This window comes from Epinephelus lanceolatus, chromosome 7, assembly GCF_041903045.1.
Source record: "Epinephelus lanceolatus isolate andai-2023 chromosome 7, ASM4190304v1, whole genome shotgun sequence".
Classification (NCBI taxonomy): Eukaryota; Metazoa; Chordata; class Actinopteri; order Perciformes; family Serranidae; genus Epinephelus; species Epinephelus lanceolatus.
This window is the reverse complement of record NC_135740.1, coordinates 10,496,600-10,516,764: the sequence shown is the minus strand read 5'-3', so window position 1 is coordinate 10,516,764 and position 20,165 is coordinate 10,496,600. Positions and strand designations below refer to the sequence as shown.

Sequence of the window (20,165 nt, the reverse complement as noted above, 5' to 3'; positions counted from 1 at the left end):
CTGCCTCCGTTGAGAGACACTCGGCAGAGCGGAGTACTGTTGTCTCTTCCAGCCGGGAAGAGTCTGCCGTTGTCTCCTCATCTGTGCGCTACAACCGGCAGCGATGCGTGAGAGATAATCACTCCCCGAGGGTTGTAGCAACTGCACGGCTTGCTTCGCACGCTGCTGACCAACACCGTGTTGCTCACGTGGTTGAGCCGGCACACCGCGTTTGCCAGCTGACTAGCAATGATTGTCACCACCAAGCCTGCGATTACGGCAGTGAATGCAATCATCCCTCATGCAGGCACGACAAAGCTGGGTTAAAGACGATCAATAGAACGGTTGTTACGCGCTGCATGCGCCCCGATCGTAACATTGGCCAGGTGGCTTCTCGCTCGCTTAACCCGCGCCGTTGTAGTAGAACGGCCGAATTAACACGGGCTGTCTCCCTGTCAAACGGCAAAGGCACCAGCGCAGCTGATGCCAATAGCTGCCCCGTGACTCGGGGGTTAACAGCGGGCTGCTCACTCGTGATGTCGGCGGCTCCTGGCAGTGTTAAGAGCCGAGTTGAGCACACTGCCTTGGTCCGTGACGCTTATAACTTCAAAAGAAAAAGCGTCCCTCTTTTTCACGAGTACCGTAACGCTGAGCTGAGCGTTCTAGTCATTCCCCCGCGATTGATTCCAGGGGTGGATCTAATTGCGGTGAGGACAGCATGTTGTCAGAGACTGTGACGAGCTGGAGCACAACGCTGCATTCAGGTGATACCGCGTTGGCTCAGACAACGGAGATCTGTTCACGGACGACCCGGGAGCTCGGACAACGGGCCTGGTGCGTTCAGGAACGACTCAGCCCTTTCATAGAGGGCCCCCCATGGGCCAAACTCCCTTTATGGTGGGTTTGGTGGCAGAGAGGGCCAAATTGGCGTATCACAGTTTTCTGTTAGCCCCTCCACGGCTGCCTGCGTGTCCTCTCACGTTGTTTTACGAGGAATGGTGGAGCAGCTGTGTGTTAACAAACTGGTTGGACAGGACCGTCAGACTAGGTTATTCACTTCAGTTCTGCAGGCTCCCCTCAGCATTCAAAGGCATATGGGTGAACAATCTATCGTCACAGCAGGAGGTGGATTTTCTTAAGGGGGAAATTCAGGACCTGTTGTCAAAACAGGCCGTGTCTGTCGTCCGTCCCCACGACAGAGACCGGGGATTCTGCTCCCCTTACTTTTTGGTTCCCAAAGACGGGAGGTTATAGCCGGGAGACTGGTTTACAACCATCGACCTGAAGGACGCCTATTTTCACGTCGAGGTGGCGCCAAAACACAGGAAGTTCCTGCATTTCGCCTTCCAGGGACCAGCCTATGAATACAACAGGCTCCGATTTGGCTATTCCCTGGCCCCCCGTACGTTCAGCAAGTGTGTGGACGTGGCGCTACAACCACTGCGCAGCCAAGGAATGAGGGTCTTCTTTAATTTAGACGACCTCATTGTAATGGCCAGGTCCAAACAATGGGCCATTTTTCACACAGCCCAGTTGATACTTCACCTGACCAAACTAGGTTTTGCTGTCAACTGGCAGAAGAGCACCCCCCAACCAAGCCAGCGGGCCAAGTACTTGGGGGTTGTGCTCAACTCTGTCAGTCTGAGGGCCGTTCTGTCAGAGTCCAGACGGACGGCCCTACAGCAGTATATTCTCAAGCTGCAATGGGGTCCACAAGTTACAGCCTTGACGGTTTTGCAGGCGGTGGGACACATGGTGGCGGCTCACCCGGTGGTTCCCCTGGGACTGCTGCACATGCATCGCCTGTAGAGGTGGTTCACCAGCATACGTTTAGACCTCAAGAGGCAGAAGTTTTGGCTGGTGACGGTCCCCCCAATGGTGCAGGGCAACCTGCATTACTGGGGGTCCCCACAGCGTTTGTTGGCCGGGACACCGTTGGGTCAAGTGACCTCATATACATCGGTGTTCACGGATGCCTCCCTGATGGGGTGGGAAGGCACCTGCCTGGGGAGGGCGGTAGGGGGTGTGTGGCCTCCTGGGGAGGACCGTCACATCAACCTCCTTGAGCTACAGGCAGTGTTCCTGGTTCTCCAACACTTCGTTCACCTGCTGAAGAGGAGACATGTGTTGGTGAGGACTGACAACCGCACCACGGTCGCATACATCAACAGACAGGGTGGTGTACACTCCGCAGCCCTGCTAGTGATGGCGGAGAACCTGTGGTCATGGGCCTCAGAGCACCTACTATCTCTGAGAGCCCTCCACATTCCAGGGCTCGAGAACAGGGGAGCCGACCTCATGTCCAGGGGCGGAGTGGAAGCTGCAACCGGAAGTGGTGCAGCAGGTCTGGAAGAGATTCCGGAAAGCAACGGTGGACTTGTTTGCCAGCAGGTCGAATGCCCACTGTCCGCAGTGGTTCTCCCTGAGGCCAGGTGTTTGCACACGCGCCATGGCCAAGAGGGCTACTTTACGCCTTCCCTCCCCTCCGCCTCATCCCCCAGCTACTGGAGAGAGTGAGACTGGAGCGGTTGAAGGTCATTCTGGTGGCCCCCGAACAGTGGTCAGCTCAGTGGTACACAGAGTTGACCCCGATGGTGGTAGCTCAGCTGTGGCCCATCCCCCAATTCTGGGGGGCGCTGTCGCAGGAGGCAGGTGCGATACAGATGCTGCTGGTCCTGGGTCAGCCACTTGAGGCCTGGCTCCTGAAAGGGACAGGCTGATGCGGGCTGGACTGTCCGCGCAGGTGGTGCAAACCATACAACTGCCTAGAGCTGGATCCACGGTTGCCTGTTACGAGGCTAAGTGGTTGGGATTCCAGCGTTGGTGCGAGGAAAGGGGAGTGGATCCACTGACGTATCCAGTGGGGGACACTCTTTCCTTTTTACAGCTTTTGGTTGATAGAGGGCTGTCTCACGCGACCATTAAGGTTTACACTGCAGCCATCTCAAGGACTGGGCGGCAGAACGGTCTTCGCCCACCCTCTGGTGAAACGGTTCCTACAGGGAGTCAGAAGACAGCGGCCAGTGGCACACACTTCTGTGCCACAGTGGGAATTGCCTTTGGTGCCTTTGGACCCCACTGTGGTCCGGGCGCACTCGGAAGGTGTGGTAGTGTCCACAGCTCTATTCAGTGGTGCGAGTGTTGAGGACACGGCGGCGGTGTAGTCTACACCCTGCCCGTTCATACGGTCCTGTCTCTTGGACGTGTTGGGTTCCTTTTCAAGGTCTGTGCTCACCGTAAAGACACAGGACTTGTGAAAAGAGGGATGTGTCAAGTGTTTTTATGCTTGACACCTGCACTGAGCAGTGCTCTGTTAGACACGGATGATGGGGTGCGCAGGGTGTCTTATGATTGAGATTTGTTGCTACAAAAAACACTGGACGTGTTTCAAACTGTTGTTTAGAAATACCTGCTCTACAAAAACTGTTGGACATGTCCTGAACTGTGTTTGAAAAACACCCACTTTTGTTTGCCATCCATTATTTCTCCTCCTCCTGGTGAGACACTTATCTTATATACATGTAAGATAATCTGAACTACTGTATACATATGAAAACTACAAATGTAAAATGCAACATAGACTGCCAACATTTTATTCTGGCAACTGGATTGACTAAAACATATGGTTAAGGCTGGTGAAGGATTATTGTTATGCTTAATAAAAGGGTGAACATGGATTGTACGCAAATTCTGGTCCCCTGTATGAAATCCATACACTTTAGACATCAACCTAAACTCCCACATTTACACTCTGCCACTCTACAGAGCATATTCTTAAAATCTAAAGAGCACACGTTAAGCTGTACTGACACTGAACTTTGGCATCGGATGTAAGTTGTGATGTGCTGAATGGCATTACTTCCCAGGGATACTGTGCTGACAACCCAGTGAATAATTCTATACAGCACAACAGCGGGTACTGGACACACTGGATATTGGACAGAGTGAGGACTTCAAAGATGTGTCCAATGTCCATTTTTGCTTGTTATGTTAGTAGACACAAAGGGCTAGAAAGGTCTGGCATGCTGTCCCAAGTTTTGAGCTGTTTAAATCAACCTTAACCTTTGTGCCTATTTTGAGCCTTGCCAACAGGGAGTTGAAAGTGAGGTCACAGGTTAAATAATGTTTTAGGATACCCTGTATGGTTCAGGGAGAGAAGGAAGACTTGGCGTAAGGACCCAGGTGAGTCCCAGGAGATGCAGACACTATGTTGTAGGTATGGCAGTAGTTGTAAGGTTGGATAGAACAGTCACTTTATTATGGATCACATGATCTAGCACCAATTAAAGTGCTGTGATAAAAAAAGGTCAGGACTTGTGGGTCTAACACATGTTACCATTCTAAGAGTGCACAGGTCAGCTCTGCCATCACTGCTGGCTGATGAGTCAGTTATTCTTCAAGTGTGTTCCCCATGTTAGCTAACCCCTCCCAAAGGTGTTCAGTTTTACCCAGTTAACTGAGCAAACTGAGACATGGCAGGCATTTTCTCCTCTAACAGCTTGTTCCAAGGGACACACAGCTGCCACGGTTTGCATCGCAGAGGACAGGTGCAGTAACAGAAGCACAGACTCGAGCCTGGGCAGGATCAGGACCATGGACAGCGTCTGTTTCAGTATATATCAGTGTGTGAGCTGTCTGCATGCAGACACGTGTTTATAAATGCTGAGTATGTTTTGTGTTGAGCAGCTGTGAAATGTCTTTTATTTGATCAGTTTCATCACTGGTCACTTGCATGTACTATCACATTTATTGCGTGGCCTTTTTGACTGCGGCTGTCACACACACACACACACACACACACACACACACAGTTAGTCATGCTATCAGAGGGTTAACTTTGCCCTCAAAACTTGAAACTCTCCACTGTAAAATGGAGAACAACTAACCTCCAACATGCCCCAGTTGGTTGTGTGTGTGTGCTCAGACATCAGTGAGGTGTGTCAGATTGCTGTGAGCTGCGTGTGTGTGTGTGTGTACTCATATGTCCATGAGCCGTGAGCATATACTGACCAGTATTCACAGAGCTTGGTAGTGGTTCAGTGCCCTAAGTGCTCATTAGGTGCATAACAGTAATGTGTGTGCATGAGTGTGTGTGTGTGTGTGTGTGTGTGTGTGTGTGTGTGTGTGTGTAGGAGAGAGAGAGAGAATGAACCACTGGTTGTAGAGAGCAATTAAGCCATCTCTCAAATGCCTGTTTACCCTTTAACCTCTGTTTCCTCCTTTCTGTTCTTGCCATTTTCTGTAGTTTAACCATCTTCCTCTTTCTCTCCCCCGTCTCTTCCTCTCTGTCATCCTCTCGTTATGTGCCTCTAACCATTTACCCCTTCTTTCTCTTGGCCTCTTTTTAACCATTTCTCAGCTCCCTAATTGGACAGCCATGTCTAGAAATGTAATTATAATGTTTTAGAGAGATATTCTACATACTGTATATATGCAGTATGTTTAAATATTCATTCATGCTCAAATAATAAGTATAGCATCTGAGTCTGTATAAAGTCATTAGTCTATTCCTCAGTGCATAATAATGTACTGTATATAGTCTCTTTAAAATCACCATCAGAAATCCCTTAGCCTGTTTTGCCCTGCTGAGGGTTCATCAAACAAAAGTAATACATGATTACAAATGATCAACAAAATTATACACATACATGGAATATCTCTTCATGGCCATTGAGTTTATGGTAAATACAAACAAAGTATACATTTATCACAACAGTTCTCTCTCTCTCTCTCTCTCTCTCTCTCTGCAATGAGTTTAACATTTCTAAAGTTTGCTGTAGCATGTCAACATTTTTTAATGTTCCTCCCCATTCAGACTGTGATTGGTCAGTTCATGACACTGATAAGCACAATGATGTTTTTTCCAGTGGCCACTCACAGCATTGCAACAAAAAAACCCTCTGGCCCAAAAAGCATTTTCTCCATTAGAACACCATTGTAAAAGCAATGTATTTAAAACTCCAGCAATAAACATGGTCAATTATTACCCTTTGTGTACTGTAATTTTGAGCCACGGGAGTTTCATCTTTGGAAAACATGTCCAAACACAAGTAATTTTTATCTGATTGACATTCCACTGTGTACGAGCATGGCGCTGTGCCCATTTGTGTTGTGTCTCTGGAATGAGGATGCTCACAAGGTTAAAGCAAACCCTGTACAGATGATCAAAATGAAAGGGAAAACAGCATAAATAACACAAGGCAAGGCTTCTTTTTCAAACATCAGCGTCACTGTTAACCTTTGCTCTGAAACTTAATGTTTATTTTTAATTGACATATCAGCCACATAATGACTGGATTCACTGATATGACCCTGGGCAGTTCCTCTAACCACACCCATAACAGTTTTTTTCAAGTTGTTTTAATTTCATAAGTCATTTAACATAGTTTATGTGATGTGCGTATGCCAGCAGTGTCCTATCCTTTGGCACCGATGACTGAAGTTCACCAAGTCTATCATTCATTCTCAGCAACCCTATTAATTTATTTTATGACTTTGACTGTCTCAGTGTGGCAACATTATCGCCCAACACAAAAGCTCACTTTACTCTAGTTCACATCAGCTGTTCATCAGAACAGTCCCTCGCACAAGCATTGGTCATTAAATTATGATTGTATTAACTTCATGAATATTTCATTAACGTTACCCCTTTTACAAGGCTGAGCAGTGGGGCCACATCCAGAATGTGGTTCACCCGTTAACATAGCCCATCTGGTCCACAGATGATGGGATGGACACTTCACAGAACTAAACAAAAGCAGGCTTCTTATTCAAAGCAGAATTTCTAATAAATGGAGGCAGTTGCTAGCAGAAGCAGCTAGCCTTTACTAGCTATAATTAGCAAGCTTATTTACACTAACTCTGTAATTTGGCTGAAAAGTCCATCTTTTCATGGTTTCCAGACTCATTTTAAAAGTAAAGCAATGTAAAAGTGTCTTGAAAATGCTCTTGATGGCTACATACAAAAGACTGAAGCTAAAGCTATATGTCCCAGGCAAAAAGTTAGCATCTCCACCAGCAGATGATCCGTAAGACATGTAGGCCTCAAGAAAGAGCAGCTTTGTTCTTGTATTGCAGGGTAGAGCTATTAAGCCCTAGAATTATGGTACTGTATTAAATGAAATAAAAATGGCATTAAGTGTCATTTGTGTAACACACCTCTGTGTGGATGCTTACATGAAAAAAATATATTTGGACATGCAAACAGGAAATGACAACCAATGCATTCAGTTAATGTAGCATCATTCCCAGTACTGATATGGCTGGAGTGTAAACTTCCCCAGATCCAATAAAGAGCATGACAGAGTTGCTACCCTAAACTCCAATATAGCAAAGTCTTGGCTCCCACATAATAGCTGACCTTGTCTTGAACAGGGCTTTCAGTAATGATGTGCAGCTTCGGAACGAAGATCGATTTTAAGCTAGTTAGCCAAGTATGCTAATGTTTGAACTTTACCTTAATTCCTTACACTTTTGCACTTAGTTTTTTTGTATTGAAAATGCCATAACATCAAAAATAAATTAGAATTACCACCTCAGGGTTTTATGCCTCTGTGAATCAGTCAAGTTGCACCTGCAGTTTACATATGTCTGCCCAGACTCATATGTAGCCATGACAGTAGACAGCATAAAAGCTTTATGCACATCTTTAACCTGGCAGTGCAGGAGATCTATAAAATCAGCACAGTTTCAAGGTGGACACCCATGATGAGTGTCACCAATTTATTATGTGGCCAAATGTCTCCCCTTCTGTTATTGACTTATGGTGTTGGAGTTATGGTGGTGTAATGACCAGAAAAACATTTTTGCATAACATCATGATATCACAGTAAAGTTGACCTTCTGAATATAAAATGTCATCACTTCATCATTTTATCTTGATAGACATTTGTGTGTAATTTTGTTATAATAAACTCATGATTTCTTGTTGTGGCCAAAACATGTTTTTTAAGGTCCCAGTGACCTTTGACTACCAAAAACTAATCAGTTCATCATTGAGTCCAAGCGGACATTTGTGCCAAATTTGAGAGATTTCTTTGAAGGTCTTCTTGAGTAATCACATTTACAGGAATGAGACAGATGCAAGTTCAAAATCTAGTCAGTTCATCCTTGTGTCCAGTGGATATTGGTGCCAGATGTAAGGAAATACCGTCTAGGCACTCTTGACATATCGGCCTCTAGTTTTCCGGCACGGCGCAGGATGGCGCAGGGTGGCACAGGGTGGTGAACCCTGCGCAGAGCTAGTTTCGAGCAGCGCAACCCGAGGTGCGCTCAGTTTCGTAGTTTGGCAGGCCGAGGTGCGCTGAGATGGGTGTGGCAGCGCAGCAAGGGGAGGTGTCGACAAATCCAGCTTGGTGCAGTGACAGTTTCATGCCAAAAGGCTTCACCGAAGGTGCGCTAAAAGCTCGCCAGCTGAAACCAGGTCTACTGTCAGCGCAGGCGGAGCGCAGCCGGTGTAAGTGTAAGTTTGTCTGACCAGTAGACAGTGCGCACACGTCACCAAAACCTCACAGGCAGGTCTCCAGAATATCAGGCACATTAACAATGCAATAAATAGCCACAAAACCACTATTCAATGCAACTATCTGCAATCAGCACATAAAAGTATCTCTATATCGACTGTCCCATCACATGTGATGTCAGATCAAAGGGGATTGGCACCGTTTGGCACGTTTGGCCCGCGTAATGGAAACCCAACCTGATTTGATTAACACAGCTGCAAAATAATGAGTTCACATCCCTCTCAGCCAACCACAAACAGCCACAGCATCAGATAGGGAGTATATATTCAGCATCTGTCATCTTAGAAAAGTCAAAAGAAAAGAAACAGAGTGAGACTGCGAGAGAGAAAGAGAGAGCGCGCGCACGAGAGAAACGCAACATTGATTTACAATTGTGGTGACCTCCTCCCAGGCTACCTTTGCATCATCAGCCCGTGGAGGTCTGCTCGCAGTTCTGTATATTTGGACACTGCGAGCTTGGATCTCCCGGACCAAAACATCAGTTTTCTCCTGGGAGAAGTTTGGCCGTCTGACGCTGCTGCTCTCTTCCGCCATGGCGAATTGAGTAAACTCTCATTACGCCTTTGTGCGGCACATTTAAGGGCGAGGAGAGGGCTCATTTGATTGGGGTGATGTGTGTAAAACCCACTCCACGTCTTCTCTCCTCCCTCTTTCCGACTTGCGCAGGTAGGAGGGATGGAGGTGGGAAAGAGGAGTAGCTGCACCAGCGCACACCGTGTGCCAAACTTGCAAAATCCGCCTGGCCACACCCAGTTGGTGAAGCGCTGCGCCTCCTCCTCACCCAGTCTGCGAAACTAGAGGCCATCATGTTCACGTACAGAGGTATGGACATATGGACGTATGGACACACAAATGTATGTACAGACAACCCAAAAACATAATGCCTCCGGCCAAATCTACAGCAGGCGTGGAGGCATAAAGAAAAGACTTAAACACCATAATAAGTACACTTTTCTTCCTCCCCATGTACAGTCAAGCAAAATCATGTCAAATTAAGCAAAAGTGATCCTTCCTTTTGACCCTTTGCGTTCATTGTAATGTCTCTCACACTAAAGCTAATTTTCCAAAAGACTAATATTGTCACAGGCTCAGTGTGTGAGAGAAGTCAAGCAGGGAACAGAATTGGACACAGTTTTGCATCTTTCAGCTGTTTTGGGTCATTTGAAAATTGTGGTTATTCAGTTAGGATGTAAATGACTGTAGGCCATGTGAATAATGTTATTATTTGTTCTCTATGACTACACTGTAAGACGGCGTCTCTTAAGCCAGAGGTTGGGACCCAGCAGCAGGGCTGCTTGTGGTTGCTTCCCATTCAAGACCAGTGTGAGCAGAATTATTTAATGAGCCTGCCTAATGTTTTTATTCTTTTATTTGTAAAAGTGCTGCCATGAGAAGCATGAGGTCGCAATGTTGACAAAACCACACATGGCTCAAATGCTTTTTATTCCACCTTTGTTTCTGATGCTATCCTTGATGCTATCTATATTGATTTTGCTCCTGCTGTCAGTCCCCATTGCTGCCAGAGGCAATATTTTTCAATCCACTTTGCCTTCAAGGTGCCACCACCACATTGCCACAGTGTGTTCTGTTTGTTGGCCCCTTCAACATCAAATTCAAGCACATCACAATCAGCTTTGTCTCTTTAGTGTACAAACTTGTGTTGGAGGTAAAAGATTGTGATATTGTCTCATTGTGTGTATGTTTAAAGTTTGACCTGACAAGGGACTGCAGATGAAAATTAGCTTTAAAAAATCTTTGGTACAGTACATTTTATGGTATCACTTTTGTTTCATATTGTACATGGTACAATACAATAAAAACTTCATGAATGAATAAACTGACAAAAACTGAGATGCAAATAACACACACACACACACGCACACAAACACACATTTGCATTTAAGATTTATGACTACGTATATTGTATGAAGATGTTAGGTTTGCCTAGAAAATTCTTTTGCAATTTTTTTTCAAAGAATGAGGTGACTTTGGTGATACTGACAGCAACTATGGACCTACAACAACCTGATAACCAGTAAAAAACATTTATTCAAAGTAACTCAAGTAAGACATCAGTAGTGTTTCTAATGCCACAAAGGTCAAGGGTCATCACATATTTTACTAAAGTACCATAAACAATAAATGATATAGACAGCGGTTAAGTAAACTCTGTATAGCCTCTTGCCACACTTAAATACTTAACTTGCCCTGTAGCAGAGAGTCAAAAGGGAAGGTTGGTACTGTACCTGATGAAGACCTTGCAGTTTAAACATTGCATTTATAAATACTTGGGAACTTGCAAATTTGTAATTCTTTACATTACTTGTTATATTAGTTTTCCATAACATAATATAAAATTGGTAACTGCATGTCTCCCCAGAAATCCAGATGTGTGCCTGTGTTAATGTCAGAGTAACTGCTGTTTGGCCAAGTGTACCTAAGGCTAGAAGGCTTGCAAATGATTTATTTACCTGGGGGTTTTCTGTTGCCTGTGACTGGTATTTTCCCAGGGATCTGTCTGAAAGCGAGAGTCACTCATGATGCAACATTTCATCCACCACATATCCAGCCACAGGCTTCCTTAGTTCTTTATAGCCTGTTTAAGATTAAAATCCAGTTTTGGTTGTTTAACTCACCTTTGGTGGGGTGTATTTCCTGGAGCTTCATGTAACATCCAGTTCGATAGGTTGCATACAAATTGCAATATTCAGTTAAATGCTGGACCAACAACAAAGTTCAACTTCTGGAGCAGAGTGGATAATTAATGAGACCGACTCTGCAGATTTAGTTTGATGATATGTAATTCAGATTCTTCTCTCCATCACTCGTCCTGTCAGTGGATCCTGGTACAGTGGCTGGCCATCTTTGGATTGGATCATTTATTGAATCATACATCGAAACCTGACCTGTACAACACAGTCAGACTAACATTCAGAAATCTACATCCATCTTTATTATCTTTTCTCGATACATCACACTAGTAGATTTTGATGTAACAGTAACAGTGTACAGTCATTAACTATTTGCAGTTAATGACTGGGCCTCAAAATGCAACTAAAGGGCCTCAAAATGGCAACTAAGTGGTGCAACAAAAAAACTAAACTACAAAAAAAAAAAAACCTCCTTTTGAGTGCACTGTGCAATGCATGTAGCTAAGGTCGGTACACAAAGGCACACACATTCTACAACATGCATATATCCTGTAGTGTTTACATACAATATCACAACCAACTAATTACATTTTGTGGCAAATCCAGCCCTCACCATTTTACATGTAACACTTCCTCAGCTAGCAGCGTTAGCTATTAGCATATCACTGTTGTGAATTTAACTTAAAAACTTCTCAGTCAGAAACAGTTCAACTCGTCAAGGAGAGACCCAGTATATCCAAAAGTCACTCTCAACAGAACAACGTTCGTTTGGCTGTTAATTGGCAAGGTTTTTTTTTTTCTTTCTGACAAACTTATCCTGAAGGAAGGCATCCACTGGTCCTAGCCCGGGGGACAGAGTTTTTATTCCTTTCCTCTCTCTCACCTCAGTACCTCACAGCGCATACAGGGGGTTCAGTTCCCTTGACTTCACAGATTTTTAAAATAAAATTTACCGGGCTTACAATTCAGTCACAAACTATTTCTTTTATACACTTAAGAAAAGGCAGATTTTTTTTTTTATGCATCATCATGAATTAACAGACACCCTCAGTGACCCTCTATGCTAACAGGGTTACATTCATGTTTTTGGGCTGTCGGTTGTAGTAAGTGTTTTGGAACAGAGATTTTTAGTGCCACTACCTGCAGCAACAGTGTCTTGTCATCTCTCCTACCGACAAAATCAAAGTAATGGGAATATCTCCAGGCACTGCTGATTTTTTTTTTTTTAAAGTAATATTATTGCTCTAAAGTGTTACTAATATTGCATTACTGCCCAACACTGCCTGTCTCTGTCCAAAGGAAACAAGATTCACATACCACCACCTCTAAAGCTTGCCTAAGTAGTTAAATCTTGTGTGTTTAATCCATACAAAAAAATGTAAAACCTTTGATTTTGCCCAATCAGCGAATTCAAGTTGACTGATTCGTCTGGCATTGTGACATGAAACAGTAGTGTCTTGTTTAAAATAAAGAATGATCCAGTAAGGGACTCAATTAGCCAATAAGAGCCACAGGGAGGACTAACACTGTTGTCAAGTGTTGTCAAGCGGTGTGCCAATAGAGTAATAACAACAATGGTGATTGCTATAGACAAAAAAGACACTGCAATTGAGGCTGTTTTAAATCAACATGTCTCCTCAGTATCACCGACATCGTAGTTTGTTTTGTTTCACCTCGTTTCACCCTTAAAACTCTTGCAAAACAGGTACGTTGGTATGACTACACATTAATATGGATCTAAAATTATGTTAGATTCAGGCAGATATGTTAGTCGGCAGTGACTGGTTAGGGATAATCAAAACTAGAGTGGACTCAATGTCAGACTGAAGATGGAAACATAGTGCAACGAGTTGACGATTCTGGAGGGGTTTGTGTGGGGAGCAAGAATGTGACAGCAACACTGCACACAAAACCCCTGCAAAACCACAAATTGTTGTTTTTTTTTATGTTTGCTTCAATCATTTTGAAGCCTTCCAACATAATGGCATCAATGAGAATCCAGGATGTACAGCCAGCTACCAAACTTTGATGTATCTTGGAGCCCCATGACAAGATGCAAGGAGGAGTTACAAACAGACATAACAGCTAATTTGCTAGTAACGGCAGGGGTATTGATATGGTGATTCACAGCCAGGAACAGCAATCGGTACAAACACAAACCTCATTAAACAGGGCTGGGACTGATGGGGTTAACCCTGTTGAGAGACATCAGTAATCTTACTTTTGAAAATGAATCTAATCATTTCTTTCCATTGACTGGTACAAACTTCCTCTGTTCAGCACTGTGCAGTTTTGTTCCGATTTGCTTCTTGTGAATTATGTGTTTTCCCCACCAAGTGGATTTGCCTCTGAATACTAGTTGACTCTCTGCCTGCTGGCTTTTATCCACACTTCTGAGCTCTCCCTTGGACATTTTAACCAACAGCTGCTGATGAGATGAGGATTTCTTCCCCCAGACCTGTATAATTAGAGCCTTGAGAAGGAGAAAACATGCTGGAGCACATCACTGCTGGAGGACACAAAAGTTTTCACGCTGCCCTTCCTCAAGCACGCTCTCCAGTGTTCACACCCAAAGCAACAAAATGAATAAATTACAAGTGCTGACCAGGACTAACAATGACTTCACTTCAGCAATATATTTCCAGGAAAATTGGTTCTCCCTCTACTGTGGTGGCGGAGTGCCGCTGCAGGATTATACGCTGATTCAGGCAGACTGTGATACACAAATCAGCAGCAAGACAAAAAGGAGGGGATGTATGTTTTAATATCAAAAACAAGTGATGCTCAGTCAGGCCTGTTGAATCACAACTTGGCTCTCTCGTACTGGAAATGCTGCTTTTTTCTCTTCAAGCCATTTTGCTCACTCGGGGACTTTGCTTCAATCATTTTGCTGCTGTGTACATCCCCCCTCAGGCAAAAGCAAATGGCATGCCATGCCTACTATCAGGACAGATAATAAAAATAAAAACCAAACATCCCGACTCTGCAGTCTACATTCAGGGCAACTGGAGGAATGAATTCCCCTCCCAACACAGGAGTGAACACAAAATACAGAGGAGCCTCTTTTACCTCACCATTAAAGGTTCAATCCCCTCATTCTCCAATGCCCTTCATGGCTGTTTGAGGCCCACAGGGTTCCAACATACTAATGCTGAAGGCAGACAGACATATCTAAACGTCACTTCAAAAGTAGACCCAAGACACAGTCAGAGAGTGCAACGACTCCATCATCACTATAGAATGGAGTCTCTCAGGTACCTGCCAACAATTGTCAGTGAGCCCAACTGCTGAGCACTCAAAACTCAGACCTGATTTCTAAGTGAAGCCACAGGTCTGCTCATCTGGCCTGGAAACCAATTCTAGAGGAAAACCTTCACCAACAACCTTAAATAGGATGGGAACATATCCCACTGAGACTGCTTTGCCTCAAAGTGAAAGTCTGTCTTCACCTACTCACCACTCATCCCTTACCCCGTCTCAAACTCAGCACTGACACATAATACCTAATGTGTTTGCTACAGCACAGCAATTATTAGGTTACTGTTAATAATTCCTAATGACTTTGATGATCCCCTGACTTTTTATATGGCATCACATGAGGTTGATATTTGTGATTTTAAGTGAAATATCTGGACAACCTTTGAATTGATTGCCATGAAACTTGGGAAAAACATTCATGTTCCCCTCAGGATGAAATAAAATGTTTTAAACAGCGTCATCATCACAACTGAATTTCAGTTTGTCCAATACTTGGTCTACCACTTTGGCCCAGACTGAAACATCTAATACACTAATAGACACGTTGCCATGAAATATTTTAGACATTCATGGTTCTCTGAGGATGAAATGTTATAAACTTTGTGATTATTTGACTTTCCAATGCCAACAGCAGGTTAGAATATCAGTGTTCAATACTTTGGATTATGGCCGTATACCTGCAAAACTAATGGTATTCATCAGCCTGCACTTTGAGTTTAGTGCTAATTAACAAATGTTAGCATGGTAAGACACTAAACTAAGATGGTGAACATGTTAAACATTATACCCTGTAAATGTAATGGGTTAAAAAGTGTATAGTTAAAAAGTGTGTAATGGGTTAAAAAGCTCATGGTCAAGGTTAAAGGACAACTTCAGTATTTTTCAACCTGGGCCCTATTTCCCCATGTGTATGTGTGCATATGATTCATGGGTACAACTCGTTCTAAAATTGGTTCAGTATTGAGGGAGGCGGATGCAGCCGGGAGCTGCGAAACAAGCTAAAACAGTAACGGGGGCAAATGTGTCCCATATAAGTTTGCGCATTAAAAGTGCTTTTTTTCGCCACTGACTGGTTCAGATCGCCAGTGCTACGAGTGCTATGAGTGGAGTCAGCTGTCAGTCAGTGTTGGAGCAGAGAGGGGGAGGGCTGCCCCGCTGGGTACTGTAAGTGAGTAAGTGTGTATGAAGTGTGTGTGTTACACTAGAAGAGTCAGAGTTTGGGACGGAGTCTTTTACGTGCTACCCCCTGGAGTGTTACCGGAGTTTTTGGAGTGCTCAAATAAACGGGCCTTTTTCCCGAACGCAAGAACAGGATGTCGCGCAACACCCCGTACAGCTTTCACAGGCTGCCTTTGTCAGACGGCGAGATGCTGAAGTTGTGGCTAGTTGTGCTACAAATGGATGCTAATGTGGCAAGTGGAGGGTGGGGATGAGTGTGTTGCCGCACAACGCCACCTGGGGAATTTCGACCCAAGAAGTAGTTACTATTTTTAGGGAGGCTAAAGATCACACAGGTTCGGATCACCACTGGGCAGGAGACGGTGTTCAAGATATCAAAATATTCTTTATTACACAGATTATTATTAAAAAGGCTCAGGATTACCAGTCCACACCACAACGAAATACTGGGCCAAAAGGGGAAAGGACAGGGCTGGAGCTTACTGCAGTGGCCCGAAACCAATGAGGGAGGAGAAAAATAAACTAAACTATCACCCGTGACACTGTACACACGCTGAGGAGAAGTGAAGAACCCACCACCAGGGATTGGGGCGCTGCTCTGGGTCCACAGTACCTCTCCACAGGGAGAGAGGGAAAATTAAAATGGCCTCACAGTATGACTGGTCTTACAACACACACACACCAAAAACAATAAAGTAATATGGAAAATGACAAAAAAAGGAATTAAATCTTCAAATAACAAAAACAACAAGAGAAATACAAAAGAAATGTAACTGAAATTAATCAATGTTCAAATTAATTAATCAGACATATTAATCATGAATCAACAAAAGCAACAGCAGGACCCCAGAAACCCAGGAGACCGGTTAGGCCTCTGCCAGCAGCTCAGTGATGAGCAGGCGTCTTTCAGTGTTATGTGCTGAGGGTTCTGGCCCCCACTGAACCCAGAAAAACCAAAACAACAAAATAATCAAACGTTAATTGACACTACAATAGCAGAACCAAAAACAATGCCAAAACAATAAAACCAAAACAATAAAGCCAAAACAGCAGTGTCATCCAGGGAGCCGTAGCGATGAATTAGTATTTAAATGGACTTCACCGGCGCAGTGTCACAGCAGGCCCGGCAGCGGAGTTATTTCCACAGCTTCTGCCTGATCCAAACACGAGGCACAGAATATTAACAGTTAGCCAGGAGCGGAGCAATGGGTGAGAAGGAAAAGAGAGCGGACAACGCCAACTTACCACGAGGAGGCAAAACCACACCAGGAGGGCTTCCAGCGGGGCAACCTGGCCCCAGGGCAACAGTAGTCTGCCACACTGCAGTAAAGAAAAGGACCGTGTCACCAATGCGCATATGGCACGCTAAGTGGGAGAAAGAACAGCGGTGCGCATACTTGTTATGCTGCGAGAGGAGACGTGCGCCACAATGGCAAAACATGGCAGACAGCGCTCCGATGCGCTCACAGCCACGCCACAATGGCTCCACCACACCTGCACAGGCTCTGCCACACGGTTACGCTGCGAGAGGAGACGTGCGCCACGATGGCAAAACACGCCAGACAGCGCTCCGATGCGCTCATGGCCACGCCACAGTGGCTCCACCACACCTGCACAGGCTCTGCCACACCACGCCAGGCCACAGCCACCACGGGGGACGAGTGGAACCGGAAGAGAAGAGAGGGATGGCCGGTGTGACCGGACCAGTATATAAAAGGTGCGTGGCGCCGCCCAGCAATCAGTGGAACACCAGTGAAGCCAGAGCCCTGCACTGGGAGGGGTAAGGAACAGTGCACCGGCTACACTAACACTCCTCTCCAGACACTGCGCCTTGCAGACCATCGGGTCTGCAGTGCTCACTTCTCCCAAGATGACTACTGCCAGCCGAAGAAGAGAAGACATCCAATCCCGAAACACCTCTTCCTCAAGAAAACGGCTGTCCCACGAGTAGAGAGAGCTACAGACACAGTGGAGCAAAACTCGTGACATCACACAGCCCAGAGGTAAAGGAAAGGCTAAGTTAGTATGCTATTTACAGAGATAGCACTGGCTATCTGAACCGGTCAGTGGCAAAAAAACACACACTTCATACACACATACTCACTTACAGTACCCAGCGGGGCAGCCCTCCCCCTCTCTGCTCCAACACTGACTGACAGCTGACTCCACTCATAGCACTCATAGCACTCATAGCACTGGCGATCTGAGCCGGTCAGTGGCGAAAAAAAGCACTTTTAATGCGCAAACTTATACGGGACGCATTTGCCCCCGTTACCGTTTTAGCTCATTTCGCAGCTCCGGTTGCATCCGCCTCCCTCAATACTGAACCAATTTTAGAACGAGTTGTACCTATGAATCATACGCACACATACACATGGGGAAATAGGGCCCAGGTTGAAAAATACCGAAGTTGTCCTTTAATGTGATTAAAAATGGTTAAAAAAATGTAGAAAAAACAGTTCATGTGAGATGATTAAAAACCTGATAGTCATGATTAAAGTCTGAACTTTAAAAAAGATAAAAGTATTTAAAAGGATAAAAACAGATACCCCATAATTTTTCTGGGTTTAATTCAAGTAAATGTAATTTCATCACAACTGTCTTTTTCTATGTTACTCAGGTTGGTCGCTAGAGAGTGCATATGTGGTGCTAAGGAGGTTAACATCCCCTGAGACACACACCACCACAGAATAAATACTGTGGTGAAGCTGCTAACACGCTCTTCGTGTGTCTGTTGTTTTCAACTATCAGGTGGGTTAATATTCCTCCAGAATGCACAGGCACATCACAGTCTAAACATGTTGTTAATGTTGTATGTGTATTGGTTTGTGTCAAAGTAACAGCGGTAGAGTTCGTTTTGTAGTATCGTGTGATTTACTGTACCATTCAACAACATGCTAATGTGCTAAGCTAGCGGACCTATTGAGTTTACATTGAAGACGCTAACAAGCTAACCTGTAGATTGTAAAAAGAATGTGAGATTACAGACAGCTCGGTTCATTTGTTTCAATCTGTTGATGTTATTTGTGGTATATTGCATGAGTATACCAAGAGTACTTCGAGCTTATTGTTACTTTTATTGTTTATGTGCCTAGCTAATGCTGTTGTCGCACATGGGAACGGTAGAAATTTGGTGCCCGCGCCAGCATATGAACATCACTTTATTAGGAACGTGGCCTGATGTACATACGCCATCTTGCCGTTAAAGGAGCAGGCTGTGATATGTGATTTCTTAATTTGTACTGAAAACAATCGGTTTCATGCACTTCTACAATGCTTCATTCTTGTTATTTTATGATGTTTAATGAATGTTAAAGCTAAGCAAAAGTATAATAAAGGTTTAAGTATTTTTATAAATATATTGTGGTAACAGCTACAGTGATAACACTAAATTGTCACTTGCTATATATTGGTATGAAAGGGTTATGTTTATGATTTGTGTTAGAGATTATTTTCTGTATAGGATAAAAGAGACATAAGACATTTATTTGATACAACATATAAACAAATGGTTAAAACTGTAATAGAACTGTGAAGTTCAAATAGCCGAAGTCTGTCAACAGTCAGGTTATTTCAATAAGTGCATAATATTTATTTGCCTTATTAGAATAAATACTGTGGCGAAGCTGCTAACACGCTCTTCGTGTGTCTGTTGTTTTCAACTATCAGGATTTCATTCTCACACACTCCCACCTGGTCAACGCTAGGCCACCGCGCCAACATAAACATGAGCATGTTAGCACTGCCATTGTTAGCATTCTGTCACACTGATGTTAGTTTTTACCTCAACTACTGTCTGCATCTAGGTATAATGTCACAGAGTCACTAGCTTAAGGTTGTAGACTCAGTGTCTGTTAATATTTCTCCATCTAGCAAGTGCAACATAATGTTTTTTTATTCATTTAAAAGATATTATTTAAAATACAAAGAGTAAGTAAAATAACCAGAATTACAAAACTCTGTTTTGTTTGTTGTTTGATAATATTTTGAAAGCATTTTTTCCTTTTCAAAAATTAAAATATGTCTGAAAATACACATACTATAAGTCCAAAATATTATTAGCAAGATAAATTGGTTTATTCATTTTAAAAAAACATTTATTTTACAGTACACAGCATTGATGATATCCTGTTACCATGAATCCTCCTGCAATCATGTGACCTAGCTGACCTACAGTAAACGACTGTGTCTTCCACATGTATGTTTAACATTAAAATATGATGTATGAATCTTCCAATAATTATTATTTTTACTAGCTTAGTACTGTATGCACCATAATAAGGTATGTGTATACGTACACTTTGAGCTGCCCTGCATGTTACTGTAGGCCCAGCAACTCAATTTTATACAATGTATGTGTAATAGAAGCTCCCTGCTATGTCTCTCGTTCAGCTAAGGTGTACTTGGCCTAAAAAGAGGTTACCCTGCTAATTTAGGGTAAAACTTCTCTCTAAAACTCTCTAAACAGCTATGACTACTTACCGTCTATATATATATACTAATAATAATCATCCTTAAACCTCCCATCCCATTTTAGATAGACTGTCTCTTCTTCCAGGGACAAGGTCCAGCATAT

At 44.0% G+C, this 20,165-nt stretch overlaps 1 pseudogene; it reads left to right on the top strand.

Annotated features, from left to right (window-relative positions):
* Positions 1-1,854: 1,854 nt before the first annotated feature.
* On the top strand, positions 1,855-2,699 carry LOC144463849 (uncharacterized; annotated as a pseudogene).
* Positions 2,700-20,165: the final 17,466 nt, after the last annotated feature.